The sequence below is a fragment of the Camelus dromedarius genome, unplaced genomic scaffold (genome assembly GCF_036321535.1).
Source record: "Camelus dromedarius isolate mCamDro1 unplaced genomic scaffold, mCamDro1.pat HAP1_SCAFFOLD_197, whole genome shotgun sequence".
NCBI classification, from domain to species: Eukaryota; Metazoa; Chordata; class Mammalia; order Artiodactyla; family Camelidae; genus Camelus; species Camelus dromedarius.
The window spans coordinates 451,679-471,726 of record NW_026989761.1 but is presented as its reverse complement, the minus strand read 5'-3'; the positions used below and the strand labels follow the sequence as shown (position 1 = coordinate 471,726).

At 41.8% G+C, this 20,048-nt stretch overlaps 1 long non-coding RNA gene across 2 annotated transcripts in view; it reads right to left on the bottom strand.

Moving 5' to 3' along the window:
- Nucleotides 1-10,069: 10,069 nt before the first annotated feature.
- LOC135320561 (uncharacterized) overlaps nucleotides 10,070-20,048 on the bottom strand; it is a 56,890-nt gene continuing 46,911 nt past the window's right edge. The window contains exon 6 of one of the 2 annotated variants that reach the window (XR_010379740.1): nucleotides 10,070-12,003. This is a non-coding gene — a long non-coding RNA (uncharacterized LOC135320561). The other variant, XR_010379741.1, reaches the window with a different exon arrangement.

Below are 20,048 nucleotides of genomic sequence, written 5' to 3'. Positions count from 1 at the left end.
AAGGTGAGACCCTCCTTTGCTCCGCTGCCTCGCCCAGGCCCCCGCATTCTGGTTCTTTCTCACGACCCATTTTCATAAATTTCAGCCCTGCACCAGCAGAGCAAGTCTTGGTTTCTCAAAGACCAGGAACTTAGTTCAAGGTTTTCTGTTAAAGGACAGTGTATAAAATCAGGCAAATTGATATGTCTTTTGAGGCCTCAGGATCTCTGCATTTAAAACAAGAACTTGAGTTACAATACTATTCTCTTCCACTTTTGAAATTCTAAAGCTCCACACAATAGCTTTTTTAATTGCTAAAATTTTTTTCTAGACTATATTTTTCAAAGATTCACAAATATCTGTTAATTTATATTTAAAGATGTTATATTTAAGAAATGGAATAATTATTTACATTTAAATAGGAATTTAAGTCAAGAAATATTTGATACTGAATGTTTACTCTGAGTTCAAGTATGTAAGCTTAATTTTTGTGGTACTGTCGATAAACCACAAAACGTGAGAGTTGTTGGTTAAAGTTTATCTGGGGCAAAATAAGGACCAGAGCCCAGGTGACAGCATCTCAGAGAGCTCGGAGGAACTGCTCTGAAGAGGAGGGGGAGCTCAGAATTATATAAGATTTCAGTGAAGGGGGACGTGCGGTCCAATACAAGTTTAGGCAGAGGCTGCTGCTAGTCAAGAAGCAGGTGTCTCTGTTAATGATTTTAGCGCTTTTCTAGATAGGAGGGGATGTAAGAATTTGGGCGCATAAAATTTCCTGAAAATGTCTAACTATCTGAAGACTCTTCTGCCCATTTTCCCAGAGCACAGAGCGCCCCATTCCTGATCTCCACACTTAACTACTTTCAGAGGGTGTTGAAAGTCAGCAGCTGCAGTGGCTCATGACTTAACCAAATCAGAGGCAGATGACAAGTGCCAATTTTTAGTTGACAATATGTATATATTGTAGGAAAAAATGTTACTTTCCAACCCTACCCGTGTTCTAGTTTTAGTTAGAGATCAACGGATAACTGTGTTCGATGACTTAGGTCAGACGAGGGGGCGACGGGGTCGTCTCGTGAGCCGGCCAGTGCTCTATGTCAGCCTCCTTGATCACATTCAATTTTCTTTCTCTTCAAACAGTATGCTTCTGATTTTGTGAAGTTTGGAGCCTGTCCTGAGCACATGGGGTCTGGAGGTGGCCCTGTTCCTGTGGTCTTTGTTTATTCTGTGAATTATGGTGTGAATCTTTATGTGCCCAAGCTTCATCATAATTTCAAACTTAAAGGATTTAAATATGGGAGATGGATGCCACGTTCTGGGAATAGATTTTCAGGATAAAAGCCAGGATTTGTAAAAAGTAGGGAGAATGGATACGGCCTTCAAAAAAGAAATGCTATTTTACAATTTCTTGTAGACAAATTAAAGTGCTTGTTGGGATTCTATCAGGAATGTTTAATTGGGAGACTTGCCTCCCATTTTCATGAAACAAAATAATTTTATTATTTGTTTAGTGCCTACTGTCTGGCAATGAAGTAGCCCCTTTGCATACAGTTTTATCATTTAATCTCTACAAAGAGTCCCAGGAGAACACATGTGTCACCGGTGAGGGAACCAAGGTCATCCAGGGTATGTGGCTGGAAGGCAGATGGGCTGGAGGGCTTACCCTCCTTCAGGCTGAGAGAGAGACACCAAGGTTTATTGACAAGCATGTTGCAGAATGGCTTACTTAATACTTTGCTTCCTTGATGAAGTGGATCTCTTGAAATTGTTTATGTCTGGCTTATATTCCCCTCTCTCCTCTGCCTCAGGACTTCTCGTAAGTAGAATGAATTCAGCCTGAACTGATTCAGGAAAATCAGAAAATATAAAATTAGCTCACACAAATGTCTGATTAGTCCTTGTAATTCAGTAATTCCTAAAACTCCTAGAAATGCAAGGAAGGTGTGTTACCTCGGGGACTGAGTGCATTTGAAGAGTGAGAAATTTAGTGTGATCTGGTAAAGGCACAGGCTCTATAGACAAAGATCCGGGTTTGGATCCTGGCTCCACCAAGTACTGGAAACATGACCACACAAAGCTTCAGTTTCTTCATGTGTTAAATGGGCTGATGGAGCTCACCTCTAAGCAGTCAGGTCAAAATAAGATGGTACGAGTGACTCTTAGGCAGAATGCTTGGCAAAGTGCTAGTTGCTCTTGCTGCTTTATAATGTCTTCTTAGGTAATTCCGTTGTCCATTGGCTTGCAAATATCTCCTCATTTGATTTAAGAAATATAGCATGCCTTAAGAATTTTAAAATAAGGAATGAAGATTTACTGGTTAATGCTGGGTGTATTTTTATAGGTCATTTATTAAAAACAAGTAGTTCTCTAAAAAGAATTTATTCAGTGTGCCTAGAACATGATTCAGTTAAAAATGATTTTCCTTTAAATTCTTTTCAGAAATTTTCTGTGATATTTTTATCGAATAGTAGTTGAAGTTTTCTGAGGAGGGGTTACATTTTAAAAAGATTATTCTAGTAACAATTGATATATTAAATAAATGATTCATATCCCTGGACAGCGTAAAGCCCTGTTTTTTTTAAATATATATAATTTTGGGGCTTAGTTCTATGTCATTTTATTGGGCAGAAGTATTTCCCATTTCCATTTTACAGGCAGAGAAGATGAGTCATACAATACTCATTACACAAGAGCAGCAGAGGCTGATTAATTTGGGCAGAGGAGGAAAAGTGTGTGGAGAAAAAATCCTTATTCTCAAACTGGACACATTCTGCAGTGCTGTGCAGCTGGAACGGTTTTGAATTTGCTTCTGGGCTGTCCTAGGTTTCGGCCCATGTGCCTGGAAAGGTCACTCAGGCAAACATGCTAATTTAAGAAGTTTGTCATTCTAAATGCTCTTAAGAGGATTAAACAAAGTCCACAGCAAATAAATGAACATGTTTGGAAGGTTTTCCACCCTCATGTAATTTCCAGAAAACAGACATGATTCACTTGCTAAACCAAACACACATGTATATTAATGAGCCTGGTTCACATGACTGGACAGCACGGAGGGAGCCTCATCTATTGGCGTGGGTTCTGCTGCAGGAACCGCACCTGAAGGTTTAATTAGAATTTATTTCCAGCGAGTGCTGCTCCAGCCTTTTTCTCCCCAATGTAAGAAAGTGTCCTCCTTGCCTGGCCATTAGTCTGCAGAGCCCCGCGGCTCACACACTCCCCTGCTCATCAGGATGCTGATGGAGCCAGCTTGCTTAGACACACTTAGCTACACTCGCAGCGGGGATCATCAGTCTCTTCTGTGTGTTCACCTCCACGTGCAGGGGAGAAAATCGAGTTTTGCTGGAGACAAACGCTAATTGACCACCAGTTGTTTCAGAGGGACTGTGATGTTGAAAACTGGAGTCCCTTTCATTTTTATATGTTGGATGCAGACAAACTGCACGGCGACAACCCCCACTGTAAGTACACCTACCAGGGAGGGGGTCGGAATTTTGATCTGCACGTATTCAGATCCTGGCACTGGTCAGCTTACAGTGTTCTCACTGGGTTTGGGAGACTGTTTCCATAGTGATTTATTTGGTTTCCAATAAATTTGCACAGCCGTCTCCTTCAGTCGAGTTCTGATGGGTTCAGTTGGGAGGGGCATGTGAAATTGGGGCAGGCAGAGAGTTGCAATGAAGACTAGACACCATCTGGTTACCTCTCATTTTTTATGGGCCCAAAAATGCTTGTCTTGTTTTCTTTTCTCCTCCATCTACCCCTTCAGTTCAGGGAGTCGTCTTCAAGAATTTCATCCTAAAATATAAAGTAATGAAGAAGGCAGTGTGTCTCTTTGGTTGATTTCATTTGACTTGGGTTCATTGTTAAAGATTTTCCAGTGAGGAGTTTGTGAGCTTTTAAAAGCTGGAAGTGTAGCACAACCAAGAAGAGAAAGTCAGAGAAACGAGTCAGCGGCCCCTGTGAGGTCTGCAGGACGAAGGCAGGAAGTGGGGCGGAGGCAGCACCGTGGCCTCCCCTGTAGCCCTGAGGCCAACGTGGGCATGAAAAGCCAGCTTCTCTTGTCGCCATGTGTTCTACCAGGTCTCCAACTAAAGGAATGCGAGGAGATTTGGAGAGGCCTTACCTTTTACCCTCTTGTCAAACATCTTAATGCTGACTGTATTTATTCAAGATGACACAGAGATCACCTGCAGAGCTTGAGGGAGCGGTGCTTGCTTCCTGACTTGCCCGCCCCAGGCTCACTCATCAGACTCCTGATTCTTGCAGGCACTGCAGTGCCCGTGGGGGGTGCTCTGCTCCTGGGGGGGTCTCTGCTCCTTTGGGGGGAGCTCTGCTCCTGGAGGAGCTGGGCACTGGAGTGCTCACATTGGAGCCGGTCGCACAAGCGCTGATCCCTCACCACGTGATGAGCCCTTTGTGTAAGTAGTAGAGGTGGGAAACAGAGTCTTCCTGTGTCTACGGAGTTCTCCAGTAAAGCCAACTTGGAGGAAAGAAAGAAAATGCCTACTGTTCCATGACTGTGTCCTAAGGGTTTAAAGCTCACTGCGGGGCACACGTGAGATCTCATCCAGTAAATACTCTGGGGTCTTGACTCTGACATGTCATGAATTTGGCATTCTCATAATGTTATTTCTCTTAAAATATGTCTAAGCAATCATTTTTGTGTGATGGTTATATGTGCATAAGTGTCCTGAAGAAACTGTTGTGGATGGAAGTGTGGGCATCAGTGGTACCAGAATGGCTGGTGGTCCTGAGGGTTGTCCGAGCTGCACACCATTTGTTACCAGCAGTCTTTCAGGTCGCATCTTATTCCAGAGCTCACCGGGGCTCCCATCTCTCACTATGTGTCTTGAGAGAATATTTGTTCAGAGGGTAGGGGACAGGGTGCTTCCAAGTCTGGGTTCTGGGGTTCCCTGTCTAAAGGTGGCACTGGCACAAATCCTTTATTCATGGGGTAATTAAGCCACACAGTCTCGTGGTTAATTTGGCCTCCCTGTACTTCTTCATGTTAGGAGCTGGAGGGCTTGGGTAAGGCCCCCAAACCTGTTTTTGGTAAGCTTTCAGCCCTACCACACAACCTGGGTTGTCCCATTTCAGTCACATGACTTTGATTTTTGCAGGTAGGTGTGACTCCTGGACAGTGCCTGGGACTTCCAGGTTTCCCCTACAGTAGGAACACTGAAGAAATTTCAACCCGTAAGTTGTGTTTGGGGGCCTCGAGGACAAGTAGGGACCCACAGAAAGATATCTGGATGGGTGGCGATCAGGCCCGAGTCTTGGAAGGACAGAGATTCCATTATTGTTTTAACAATGAACTTAAGGGAGGAATTCGGGAAGGTCTGATGCAATTGAGGTTAAAAATATTATCTGGCTTTTATTGTTAGCAGTAGTGGTTTTTAAACCTTAGACCCATTCCCGCTTTTTATAAGAAATATTTTGCAACCTTTCTTTTTTGGTGCCCGGAATTGAACATCATGGAAAGTGTAACCTAAGTATAAATATGATAAACAAATAGACAGGTAGATGGAAAAATGGGGTACCTAAATTCTTATATTATGGGGTATTTTATATTTTTGCTAATTAGTGACCTCTCAGGACAAAAGGCACATACAAAGGGAGTCACTTCTAATAAACTGTTTTTCCAAGCCTTACCTAAATGGGAAACAAGTGGCTTCAGAATGTTAGAGCACCTCCCAGGTCCCCGGGGAAATCTCCTTGTCAGAGTTACACTTGCTGATGGTGTCCTGTGCCAAGTGCAAGCAGATGCGGTTCGGAAGCTGCCCGGGGGCTGACTCCGGGGATTCCTTCTCCGTCTCAGCTCTGAGGGAGCCTTGCCTTTCCTGACCACAACCACAGAGGCGATTTTGAATCTCTGAAAACTGCCATACCAGTGTATATCACAACCCCCACAAGATATGTTGAATAAAGTAGAAAACTTTAAGTGCCTCCTTTAGGATAGAAATAGGATATAAAATAAATCATGATTTAAAAAATTCTAGTGCCCGAATAAGTGCTACATTACACTGGCTGCATTATTAGGTTAGACAACTTCATTACTGCTTTCCATACCACATCTTCTAGTTAGTTTTTATTTATCTTTTTTTCCCTAAAGAAAAAAATCATATGATGCATTCTTGTGTCAGAGGTGACAAGAAGAGAGCAAGTGTAAAACCGGAAATCGTGATGCTGGTCAGTCTAATATCAGCTCCGTCACTGCACAGATCATCTTAACTCATTTTACTGCAATTTTTGGAATTACCTTCTCACTTGGAAAATCCCCTGTGTCAGTTAGATTTGCTAGTAAAACAATTTTTTTTCTTACTTAGTGCATCAGTGATGTTTTCAAGATGATAAAAAATTTTGCCCATGGCATTTAAACAGTTGCTTCTTCTCGTAATTCATGGTTCACGGTCTTGTATTTGTCACAACTGGAGAAATGTGTTTTCTGTGTGCAAATTCTCATTGTTTTGGTGACGCAGGGACACTTGTCCTTACTGGATGGAGTATGATAGTAGTTGTTTGAATTCTCTCTCTAAATCTGGAGTCCTGTGTTATGATTCCTGTTACCTTAAAAAATATGAATATTGTTATTTACCTAAATAGATAACATCACACCAGTGATGTATATCAAATTGGTCCAACTAGGAATTCCAATATTAAATGAGACAGTAATTTCACAACTCACTATTCCAAAAATTTGGATTGATGGTTCAATTATACCAGGGACATTACCTGTTGTAATTGAATCAATCATTGCTTTCTTCAATAAAAGTTTCCATTCCATCTGCTCTTTTGTTTTATTGTCCTTCTGTGTTTTGTTTGCTTTCTTTCCCAAATATATATGATTTTGGATTTTGTCATTGAAAATCCTTGCTGGTTTTGCTACCTCATGCTGCAGAGAAAGCCTTGTGACTGTTTTATAGTCACTGATTTCATGGTTGTATGAGTGCTTAATGCCACCTTGCAGGGATGTGGAGACCTAATGAAGTGTGTGCATAAAAGGCTTAGTCTACATTGAGTGCAGGGTTAGTGTGAGCAGCTCATGTCATCAGTATCATAGTTAATCCATTACAATCATCCTCTGTTAATCAGTGTTATCATTCTAACGTCTCCAGGAGAGGAAATGTAGTATTCTAAATGCAAATCTTTGCCACTCTTTTAGTCAATTCAACACCTTTAAAGCTTTGCTGTAATAGGACTGTGTGCCTGGTATCCCTACTTTTGCTTCTCCTGACCCAGGACGCGGTCTCCACGGCTGATGATCCATGAGACACTGGATTCTTGGTCCCATGGCTCTGTGTGTTCTGGGACATCTGGGGACTTCAGCACTGTTTTAGGGGCTTTGGGTCCCACCTCTTCATAGCATTGCTGAGATGAGATCTGTGGGTTCACCCTCATTCTTGAGTGTATGGTGCATTTTTTCTAGAACCAACACACGCCACCGTGACAGCACTGCTTTGACCACGTGCTGGGGCAGCGTGTGCTTGTCAGTTCTTGGGTTTAAATTTTCTGTTCAAATTTCTAAAATGGGGTATATTGACAGATACACTCCATGTAAACAGAAGCTCTGTGGGGTTTTCAGCAACTTCTAAGAGCATAAATATTCCTGAAGCAGCTAATCTTCCTCCCAACAATTGAGGAGCAAGCCGGCAAGTCCTGGGCGCCTGTGGCGGCCAAGCTGTGCAGCCCAGGCTGCTCACCGAGGAGCAAGGAGAAAATCTTAAAAACCTACTTCCATGCCGTCTTTCACAGAATCTCAGAAATGAACGTTTTAATATCTAAAGAGGGGTGATTTTTTAAAATAAATTTATTTTTTTCCTTTTTCAGTATTATTAGGTATAATTATTACAGTTCAACTCCACATACACATTGCATGTAAATACATGTATAGAGTATACTGCATTTTTTTAGTTACATATATGTACTAATTATTGTTTCTAAGAACAGATTAGAGTTTCAGATTTTTAAACTTACATAGTTACCAGAGGAATAAAGCCAACTACAAAAGAATAATAAACAGAATATGGTAATCCAATCACAAAGGACAGTCATATGTGCTTAAGCATATTCAAGAAATCAAAATAACAATTAGTTCATTTGTGGTCTTATTATTATTGCTATTAATTTTAGATTCCTCATAAATGAAGTCTTATGGCATTTTTCTTTCTCTTTTCACCCCACTTCACTTAGAATGACAGTCTTCAGGTCCATCCATGTTGCTGCAAATTGCATGTGTTATGGCTGAGTAGTATTCCATTGTAGATATGTATCACCTTGTCTTTATCCAGTCATGTGCTGATGGACATTTGTGTTGTTTCCATGTTCTTTGTTCTATGTCCCTTCTGGCAACAATTACTGATTTTAAATATTTTCCACCTTAAAATCCTTCCTGAAGGAGACGTGGTAACAGGAATCAAAAACAGTTACAGCACAGGGTTGTGTGTGATGGGCCCTAGGGGCTTGGTAGGAAGGTTGGCAGAAAAGATTTCAGATTCTGATCAAATGATTCCTCCTCTTGTAGCCCTGCTGACCGCCTCTCTCACGGCCTGCCCTACTAGTCTGACCAGTCCCTTCTGTGAATCCCACTGTATTGTGCACAAATTTTTTCCAATTGGTGTCATCCCGCAGGGACCTTAGGTGAGGCACCTAAGCTCCTGTGTTGGTTTCTTCCATCAGCCCTTAACTTCCTTGGGAGCCAGGACTGTCTCATTGCCCCAAGGATTCCTAATGCCTAGTGAGATGCCTGATACAGCTGGTACTTAACGAGCACATAGGTCAAATGGAAAAACCTGATCAAAGAAATGGCCCTCATTTTTCAGACATGCCTACTTGAGTACATAGGGTAAAATGACATGTTTTCTTGAATTTGCTGTCAAATACTTCAACAAAGGACAAGTAAAAGAACAAAGGAAATATGGAAATGTTTGTGAATTCCTTAATCTGGGTGATGGGCTTATTGTACTATATTTATTGATGTATAATTAAGTTATTTTATAATTTTCTTATCATTAGCTGAATAGCAAGTATTAATACGTATTAATTGAAATCCTTTGAGCCGACCAAACTTACCCCACACAAAATGCTTAATGTCCTAGTAGTGTGTCTTACAGAAATCTTTTCCCATAAAGACAGGAAAAAGGGAAAGACTGATCTGTGCAGTATTTCCACATTGTCAAAAGACCAAAGACCGACACAAAGAAGAGATTCTAAAAAAGATAAAGAGGCTGAAATCAATGTCCTGAAAACCTAGCCAAGAATTCTAAATGTCCCAACTTAACTAACCTCAGCACTGCCGCATCAAGAATGAGGCAAGTAGAACCTTGAGGATTTTTTTTAAATAAATAAATAATGATCCAGTTCCTACCACAGGCAATTATGGTAAGAGTGAGTACATGTTCTAACACCAACTAGTGTACAAATTGTAATTTATACTTGATTCAATCTGCTTCTTCTATAAAATCTGAATCTTTTTATTCTTAAGACAGATTTGTGGCATATGACCTAGTGATAAAATTTTCAACTCGCTTGTATTCAAAAAGTTCACCAATGTGAGAGTTTATTACAACAACTATTGCTTTTTGGGAAACCCATGTGCCTTGTCACTCTCTTCCATAAGATTTCCTGTGGAAAATTCAATCCCTCATTCAGGAAGGGGCTGAGCAAACAGTCTGATGGAAAACCTTCATACATTGCAACACAAGAAAATGAAAATGACAGTGAGCAGCCCGTGAAGCTGGCAGACACACACAGCTCACGGCTGTGTTCCCGCCATGACATTCTGTAACCAGCAGGGAAAATGTGCATTTCAAGAAATAGACATAAACACTTTTCAGGACCTGAGCACATAATTTCCCTTTCAGGGTTTAGTGGGCTTCCATTTAATTCTATGAGAAGTGTTTAAAACAACAGAACAACAGCTGAGGTATGGTTTAAAGTAACATTTGTCTTAGTGAAAATAAAGCCAGCTGATTGTTATCATTTTTACTTTATTTGATCTCACTCTCCTACTTTACCTCCCCAACCTCCTCCACAAAATGATGGTGAACGTCCCCTCCTGGGTCAGAAGGCTAAGTAGAAAGTACCAATCACATGGAGGTGTGCTTTGTTGTTTTATTTTTCAAAAGAAACATGTTTCATTCATGTGATTTAAAATTAAGATCAAGAAACAAACTCTATTCAATGAATGGTAGCCAACACATGTCGTCATAGCTGCTCATCAGGTTTGGCCCCACGTTACACACATTTACATGGACATGTGACATGTGCTGTCATGGGACATGGTGAGTGGGGACAGGGTCTCTGCTCTCACAGGGCACACAGCCTGGTGGGGGAGGCAGTGTTCAATCATTGCCTTTTTTTTTAATGTACTTACAAATTATGGGAAATGCTATTTAAAAAGAACAAAGTGAGTCAATGAAAGTGAAAAGTTCAAGGACAGTATTTAGGTGAGGGAAGACAGGGAACCTCTTTGAAGAGCTGACACTCCACTGAGACCCAAAGGACAACTCCGGTGCTGCAGGTGAAGGGCAGGGACACATTGATAAAGGGCTGATATCCAGAATACACCAAAATCTCTTTAAACTCAACAAGAAGAATGAATAACCTGCTTAAAAAATGAGCAAAATGCCTCAACACACACCTCAACATGGAAACTAGATGCCAAAGAAATCTATGGAAACATGCTCCACAGCATCTGTCATCAAGGGGCTGCAGACTGAAACAGTGAGTTATCACTGCACACCAGTCAGAACTGCCAAAACTCAGAACACTGACAGCACCAAATGCTGGTGAGGATGTGGAGCGTCAGGAATTTTCTTGCATTGCTGGTGGGAATGAAAAATGGCCCAGATACTTTGGAAGACGGTCTGGCAATTTTTTACAAAACTAAACGTACTCCTACCATATGATCTGGCAACTGTGCTCCTTGGTGTTTACTGAACAAAATGGAAAATTACGTCCACACACAAATCTGCATACAGATGTTAATAGCAGCTTTATTCATAATCACCAGAACTCAGAAACAACTAAGCTGTTCTTCAGTAGGTGAATGGATAAATAAACTGTGGTCCAGGCAGAAAATGGACTATTTATGGTGTTAAAATAAAATGAGTTATCAAGGCATGGAAAGACATGGAGGAACCTTAAATGCATATTACTAAGTGAAAGAAGCCAATCTGGGAAGATTCTGCAACTGTCTGATTCCAACTGTATGGTGTTCTGGGAAAGGCAAAACCACAGAGACTAAAAGATCAGTTACTGTCAGAGGCTAGAGGGGAAGGAGTAATGAATGAGGTGCAGCAAGGAGCATTTTTAGGGTCACTAAGACAGACTACTCTGTATGATGCTGTGATGGTAGAAACGTGTCATTGTACATCTGTCCAAACCCACAGAGTGCACACCACCAAGTGTAAATCCTAGTGTCAAGTATGGGCTCTTGGTGATGATGACGTGTCAGTGTAGGTTCACCCATTGTCGCAAATGCACGCTCAGTTACAGGCGTCAATAGTGAGGAGGCTGTGGGGACAAACTGCAGTTCATACACCCAATCCAGCCCCAGCCACTGCTGTGAATAAAGCTCTGTGGGTGTGTGGACTCTCCGGCTGCTCTGGCGTCTGAACAGCAGAGCTGAGCAGCTGCACCAGAGATCAGGAGGTTTGCAGATCCTGAAATATTGACTCCCAAGCCCTTGACAGAAAAAAGTCTGCTGTGTCCTGCTCTACATGAATCACAATTCACCCTGTTGAGACAGGAGAGCAGGGCCCAAACAAGGCATGGTTAATCGGACTGAAGCAATGTTTTAGTCCCAAAACCTTTGTTGAAGTCCTGCAGAATCAGTGACAGACTGTAGCCAGGAAGCGTCTGCAGAAGGAGTCGGTAGCAGGCCTTCCCGCCAGGCTCCGGGATGCCTGGGGCCACGCGCTGCACGGGGGCCACCCACTTGAAGAAGACGGACTTGCAGTGGAAGCCGATCAACTCATAGAGCTCGGAGAGGATGCTGCACTGCTGAATTCTCTCCTAGGAACGCTGAAGCACAGGGAAAAAAGCAACAAGCATCTGAACGAAACATGTAAGTGAAAAAAGACACGTAAAAAATGTTTTCCCATAAAACAGAGACCTGATGACACAGGAAGGAAGAGGAAGGCTGACTTCGTGCACTGATGGGACCGGATGCAGAAATGCAGGGAAGCAGCGCTGTGCAGATGCTCCAGACCCCCTCCGGCCCCACCTATCCACGTTCATCCTGTCCTTTTCCTAGAAAGGCCTGTATTCCCTGAAACAGAGGAATCTGCTCCCTACACATGAGACGCAGAGAAAGGAAGGAGCAAAAGAAAGGGAAAGTAAAGGAACAACGTTTCATCTAGACCCTAGTATTTGGGCAGGACTTTCACCAAATACACATCTTCTCAAAGCACAGAGCACACAGTGAGAGGCTGACAGAGTGACTGCGACTTCTGCTCCTTAAGCACCAGCTACCTGCCAGCACACGCTGCGCCCCTTACTGAATCATTACAATCATCTCAGAAACTATTACTACCCCGTCTCACAGGCAAGGAAATCTGAAACTCGGGGAAGAATTATTATCATCCTGGACAATGTCCCACGACCCAGAATTGTCAGAGCCTCCACAGACCCTGGACTAAAATTCTCCACTTCACCACGGGCCCTGAGCCTCAGGCTGAGGCCACATCAGGCCTGCACGGGCCCAGAGCATGAGTATGTGGGACAGGGAATGGTCCCACTCGAAGTGCCAGGCCAAGGCCCTCAGAAACCTATGAAATGAAACCAAATCCCCAAACTCCTTTCCAACCCACTGCCCTGTCCGGGAGGACTGCTCGGCACATCTGCGCTGTCACCTGTGCACAGGCTGAGCAAGGGGCCCAGACAGTGACGTGACGTCCCAGTGGAAGTGGCTAGGAGGCCGCTTCATCACAGGACAGACTCTCCCGGCTTCCAACGTTAACTCTCCATTCCATTTTCAACTGGAAAGTAAGTTTAGACTTCTTTTCCTCTCCTAGAAACAAAGAGAGTGGTAATATCAGCAGGAAACTCAAGACTGAGGAAGAGTCTCCTGGCCATCTGGAAGGATAGGTCGGGGAGGGAACAGAGACTGGGATCAGAAAGACCCGTGTTCCAGTCCAAAGTCTGCACGTCACTCGCTTTGACAGTTTACTTATTAATAGAGGTGAAAAAATCTAATTATGATTGTTGGGAAAACTAATTGAAATAACGTATGCCACTAGCATACGTATAAAATCCTTCATGAGTGTCCCAGAAATGGAAGTGATCGTGGTTAGTTACTGTCTGCCAAGTCTTGGGTGCTAAGCCCACATCAGCCAGCCAGAGATGTGCCAGAGAATGCCTCACCAGCTAGCAGCCTTCTCCAACTTGGAAACTCACAGTGTCTGAAGAACAGGCAGTGGTGGATGCTTTGGGACACTCTGGAGGTAACACTCCAGTGATGACTTTAAAAAGCTGGGGAGAATTTAGGGGACCATACAGTTCAAATACAGAAAACACATTCCATGTCTGCCCACATTCATCTCTAGCCATGATGATTCAGAGAGGAAATACATATTCAAACGTACACCATTTTCCCACATAAGTGCATCAAAACAATTTGGAAAGAATGTAACTTTCTTCTCTAGATCACACAGCGGGGATTACAAGGTTTGTACTGAGAGCCCTACTTGTAAAACATCTGCTAACATAACTGGGTCCACTATCAGTCCATTCAAAGAGAAGGATGGAAAAGAACAAAGCCAAGCTAATACCCTCCGGTTTTTGGTGGGTTACAATGTCACAAAGGAGATGGACAGGTCATCAAGGAACCACCCTGCCGTGATCACGGAGCCGGGCAACGGGGTGGGCGGCAAGATGTATGACGCAGCCGCAGCTGTGCCCGCGCTTCTAGGCAGGTATCCAAAGTCTCCTCGACATGGCGTCCAATGCTTGTGCCCACGTCCTCATCACCTGAGATGTATTTAAGAGAAATGAAAACTAATAAACGGAAAATACCTTTGGTGATCACACCGTCCAAAAAGCAAAGTCACAGTTTGACAACTGGCCATCCCGGTTCCCTGGGATTCATTCTTGGAGAACCTTAAAAACCACCCCTCTGTCCTCAAGAAGTGCTGCCTACTTGTCCTATCTTTGGCTCAGGGATACAGCACGTTCACGTGAACTTCAATGTCTGCACAGATTTGACTGTCTTTCTCCAGGTTCATTTGTCCATTCTGAAGAGGCCTGAGTTAAGTCCATTTTCTGTAAGATCAATTCCCTCCAGTGAAAACTCATCGAGCCTGCAATTAAAAGCCAAATGAACAGGACTGTCCTCAGCTAAAAAGTTCACCCACCCTTCACTGCTTTCTTAATTTCCTTTCCTAGCTAATTGCAACAGACTAAAACCTCCCTCCACCCAGCTCCCCAACTATGTCAAACAGAAAGTAAGGTCCATAAAAGAGGAGACAACTCCATAGTCACGTCTGAATTCCTAGCATATACTAATGTCAATAAATAGAACTATGATTATGGCTTCTTTCCTTTAAAACCTTTCTGGTTATTTAAATGAGACCTTGGAAGAGAGCTGTTTGGGTCTAGTATCTTGATCCAGAAGACTCAGGAGGCCTTTTTAGGAATGGCTGTTCACTGTTTCATTCAAAACACAACTTCTCATTCCGGGAGGAGCTGTGATTTTCTGCCAGGAGAATGTGGTCACTCTCATGCCAGAACAGCTTTAAACTAAATCCTTACTTTGGATTTGTTATTTTTCCCTGCATCCCCAAAAATTGACTTTCCTTAATTTCTTGCCTTGAGGAATGATATTTTTCTTTCTTTCTAATTCACCCTTTATTAAACAGGATTCTCAGGATGTGCTTGGCCTTACATAGGATGAGCCATCCAACTCCCAGTGTGAGAGGCCCGGGGCTCACCTCCCGCCCTCCTGCCAGGGCAACTAACACTCAGTTCAGGAGCCAACCGGCACCCCAGGGATTCTAAGTCTCACGTATCTCCCAGAATCCCTGCTTTCTGATATGACTTGGATTCTGAGGATTTCCCCTCACTTTCTTGAAAATTAGCTGTGCAGCTTGAAAGATGAGGAAGGAAGGATTTATTTCTTAATCAGCATTTTAAGGAACTTGTGTAATGAACGTTTTCACGAGTTTCTAGAACACTCATTTGCCGAGACAGAAAACACAATAGATATTTTCTAAACTTAGGTATCATGTGCATTGTTTCTTTGCTTTTGTTTTCTTAACTACTAACACACATTTTTTAATTAAAAAAAATAAGGCCGGAAATAGGATAGAAACTTGAAGGGGCAAACAAAATTTAAGGGCAAAGAAAGAAAAATGATAAGTACTCTACAAAGTTAATATAATACATACACTATGGATCAGATCAGCAATTCTCAGTAACAGCTAATTGAAACATGACCATGAGGTAAAACGTCTCTCCTGTCAGGAGATGACCAACAGATAATAGAATTAAAACAACAAATTAAAATTCTAAGTCTGGCGAGGTATAGAAGGCTACCAGCTAAATGTGTCTACTTCTGGAAAAGAGGGAGGCTCACCAGCTCTTTACTGTGGAGCCTGAGCCTAGGGGAGGGCGGTGAAGAACCGCCCTGTAAGTATCCAATTAACAAAGTGGGTTATGAATAAAGAGACGTGAGCTTTGATGACAGAAATGATACTACTATTCACTTGTCCTGTAAAGAATACTTCACGTTCAGCGATCAATACCTCGGCGTCCTCAGGGATTGAGATTATAGGAAAATGCACAGCCCGGGCCCAGACCTCCTCTGTGAGCTCGTGACACTGCACTTAGATGTCTCAAGAGCAACTCCAACTCCACCTGAAAAGAGCTGACTTCACGGTGCTCCTCCCATAGCCGTCCTGCCCAGGGCCCCTGGTTGGGAGGGAAGGTCTCTCTGCCCCTCCCAGCTCAGGCCCATCACTCACAGATGTGACTGGACCCCTCCTTCAGGGCTCAGATTTCCTCAGTCACCGAGACCCACCACTGACACCTGACCTACCAGGTATTCACAGGCACTCCCTCAGCACTGACTTTGGGCTGGGGACCACGCTGCACACTGTGCGAATGTTATCTCACTGGATCTCCACAACAGTCCTGGGAATTGGGTACATCACTGCTTCAATTGATTAAATAAATTGTTTCACTTCCTTGAGTGCGTCATCCAAAGTGACACGTCTACTGAGCCACAAACATGGGACTGAAAACCACTTGAAAATTTAACACTGCTACACCTCGCAGCCACCCTACTCTGATTCGTCACATCACTTTCTGCCGAGCCTACTGAATGTTTGCAAGCATTCTACAAACACAAAACTGATCTACGAGAGCACCCCACTCCCCTAATTAAAATCTGTCAATGATGGTCCACTGCTCTTCAGAGAAAGCCTCACCAGGCCTGAGCACAGCCCAACGGCCCGGCATCCTCGTTCCCTGCGCGGCCACGCCGCCTCACCCACCACGCAGCACAGTGCCGTGTCCAGGACTGGGATGCTGACTCCGTACAACACGGGGCTCGTCTCACTCTAACAATGATCACCCTCTTCAGTGGTCACCCTCTAAAATGCTGACTCTCAGAAAAATATTTTCTCAGGATGAATCAATATCTTTTTCCTTACAACTTCCAGTCATTGATAATGATCTCCCCCAAAAAGAAAGAAGACTTAATCCTCAGTCTCCTTATCTGTAAAGTGGGAATAACAAGGAAATATGTAAGGTTTTCAGAGAAATAAAACTCATGTGAGTCTGAGGGACAATTCCCAACATACAGTAAGCACTCAATATGGGCTTACTTAGTATTAATAAGAATATGTTGCATTCCAGCAACCTTAAATCAATGATTTATGGCTTTGTCCAACAGACTACTGACAAACAGTTGGACGAACCCTTTTGAGCAGATCAGCACAAGTGTATTGGGAGAGGTAAGCGCTGCCTCCAGTTACAGCTCAAACTCTTACATGTTGTTTGAGCATTTAGTTGTCGTTATTGAATAAAGACAGGTGTTCTTTAGTCAAAGCTCCTGAAACATAAATCTTCAAAGATAGATACAAATTAGGTTTCAAGTACAACATTCTCACTAGAAATTATTTGAAAATGATAGTCTTAGCTCCTCTGTACATCAAAAGGGCATGTTCTTAATGTATCTGACTATATACACTGAAAGGATTGTTTAAAAGAAATTAAGATGAAGCCATCCTAAATAAGTTCTCAGTATCATCTGCACAAAGCCCCACCCAAGGGTCTCATTTCTCACTTCCACATAGGTGTTCAGGTAGTTTAACCTGGGTCTTGGTTTTTTAAAACACAGGGGAGGGAAGAGTTGTGGATAGATTTATGAAGCAAATATAAACCTAGTGTATTTGATGTGTAGGAATCCTAGAAATAAACAAATTGATATATAGTCCCACCCTTAAGAAGCTCAGCCTTTCCATTTACAACAGCATTAAAAATAAAATGGGAGATACATTTAACAAAAATTTACAAGATTTGTACATTGAACAATTTGAAGTATCACTGAAAAAATTTTAGAAGATCTACATATACGGAAGACATCCCATGTTCATGGAATAGTAGACAATATTGTTAAAAATGTTAAGACTCCCCAAAGTGATCTACAAATTCAGTGGAATCGCTATCAAAATTCCAGCTGACTTCTTTGCAAAAATTGAAAAACTGATCCCAAAATTCATATGGAAGTGCAAGGGGCCCAGGACAGCCAAAGCTATCTTGAAGAAGCAGAGCAAAGTGGGAGGACTCACTTTAAATGTTACTACAAATCTATAGTACTGAAGTCATTATGGTACTGTCATAAGTTTGGGTACATAAATCTATGAGACACAGTAAAAATTCCAGGGGGGAAACTTATATTTACAATCAGTTTTCAACAAGTGTGCCAACAACACTGCATTGAAAGAATAGTCTATTCAATGAATGGTGCAGGGATGGCTGGGTATCTGCAGGCAAAAGAATGAATTTAGAATCTGAAACCCCCTATTGTATATAACAAATAAAAATTAATTGAAAATGGATCACAGACAGAAACGTAAAATCTAAACCTATAAACTTTCTAAAAGAAGACATAGTATAAATCTTTGTGGTCCTAGGATAGGTTATGGTTTCCTAGATACAATACCAAGAGCAGAAGTGATAAAAAAAAAAACCAGATAAACTGGACTTCATCAAAATTAAAACCACTTGTTACAAAAGACATCATCAAGAAAATGAAATGAAAGGGGAAGTGGGTAGCTCAAGTGATAGAGTGCATGCTTGGCAAAAAATAAATAAATAAATAAAATAAATGAATAAATCTAATTACCTCCCCTATAAAGGAATTGTCTTAATATTTAAAAAAAGTCAAGTGGAATGACAATCTGCAGAATAGTAGAAAAAATTTGCAAAGCATATATCTAATAAGAGACTAGTATCCAGGATATAAAAAAAATGTTTACAACTGACCAATACAAAGAAAATCGACCCAATTTTTAAATTTACCAAGGAATTAAATAGATACACAAATGGCCAATAAGCATATGAAAAGATGCTCAGCATCACTAGTCAAATCAAAATCAAAATGAGATCTCATTTTACACCCACTAGGATGGTTATAATCAAAACACGGACAATAACAATTGTCGGTCAGGAGGCAGAGGAATGGGAACCCTCAATATGCAGCCATTGGAAATGGGCAATGGTGCAGCTTCTTTGGAAAAGTCTGGTGTTTCCTCAAAAGTTTAGTGTTATCATATGGCTCAGCAATTCTACTCCTACATATAGGGTCATCCCTCAGTATCCTCGGGGGATTGGTTTCAGGAACCCACCACCCTGGATTCCATAATCCAAGGATGTTCGAGTCCCTTTACAACCAGCCATCTGGATCCATGAAGTGGAAACTACAGATATGGAGGGCCAACTGTACAGCCAACAGAATGAAAACATATTCTCACAAAAATTTGCACATCAATATTCATAGCAGTATCATTCAGAGTAGCCAAAAGTTACAAACAATGTCCATCCATCAATGAATGGGTAAAAAAATTATCAAGAATAGTCCCAAAAACTTTTGGTCATTGAATCTTTGACAAAGGAGGTGAGAACATACAATGGAGTAAAGACAGCCTCTTCAGAAAATGGTGTAGGGAAAACTGGACAGCTGCATGTAAATCAATGAAGTTAGACTACTCCCTCACAGCACACACAAAAATAAATTCAAAATGGCTTAAAGACTTAAACATGTAGACAAGACACTACAAACCTCTTAGAAGAAAACGTAGGCAAAACATCTGACATGCATCTCAGCAATGTTCTCCTAGAGCATTCTACTCAAGCAATAGAAATACAAGCAAAAATATACAAGTGGGGTCTAATTAAACTTTCAAGCTTTTTCACAGCAAAGGAAACAGTAAGCAAAACAAAAAGACAGCCTATGGAATGGGAGAAAATATTTACATTCAATGAGACTGTCAAGGGGTTAATTCCCAGAATATATAAACAGCTTTTACACTTCATAAGAAAGAAAAATAAACAATTCAATCCAAAAATGGGCAGAAGTGCTAAAGAAACTTTTCTCCAATGAAAACATACAAATGGCCAATAGGCACATGAAAAAATGTTCAATATCATTATCAGAGAAATGCAAATCAAAACTACAATCAAGTATCACCTCACACCAGTCAGAATAGCCATCATTCAGAAGTTCACAAACAATAAATGCTGGAGAGGCTGTGGAGAAAATGGAACCCTCCTACACTGTGCTAGGAATGAAGTTTGGTGGAGCCATTGTGGAAAACTGTATGGAGATTCACCAAAAGACAAAAAATTTACTTCCCCTATGACCCAGCAATCCCACTCCTGGGCATATATCCAGAAGTAACCCTAATTCAAAAAGACACCTTCCCCCAAATATTCACAGCAGCACTATTTACAATAGCCAAGACATGGAAACAACCTAAATGTCCACTGACAGATGACTGGATAAAGAGGTTGCAGTATATTTATACCATAGACTACTACGTAGGCATAAAAAAATAATAAAACAA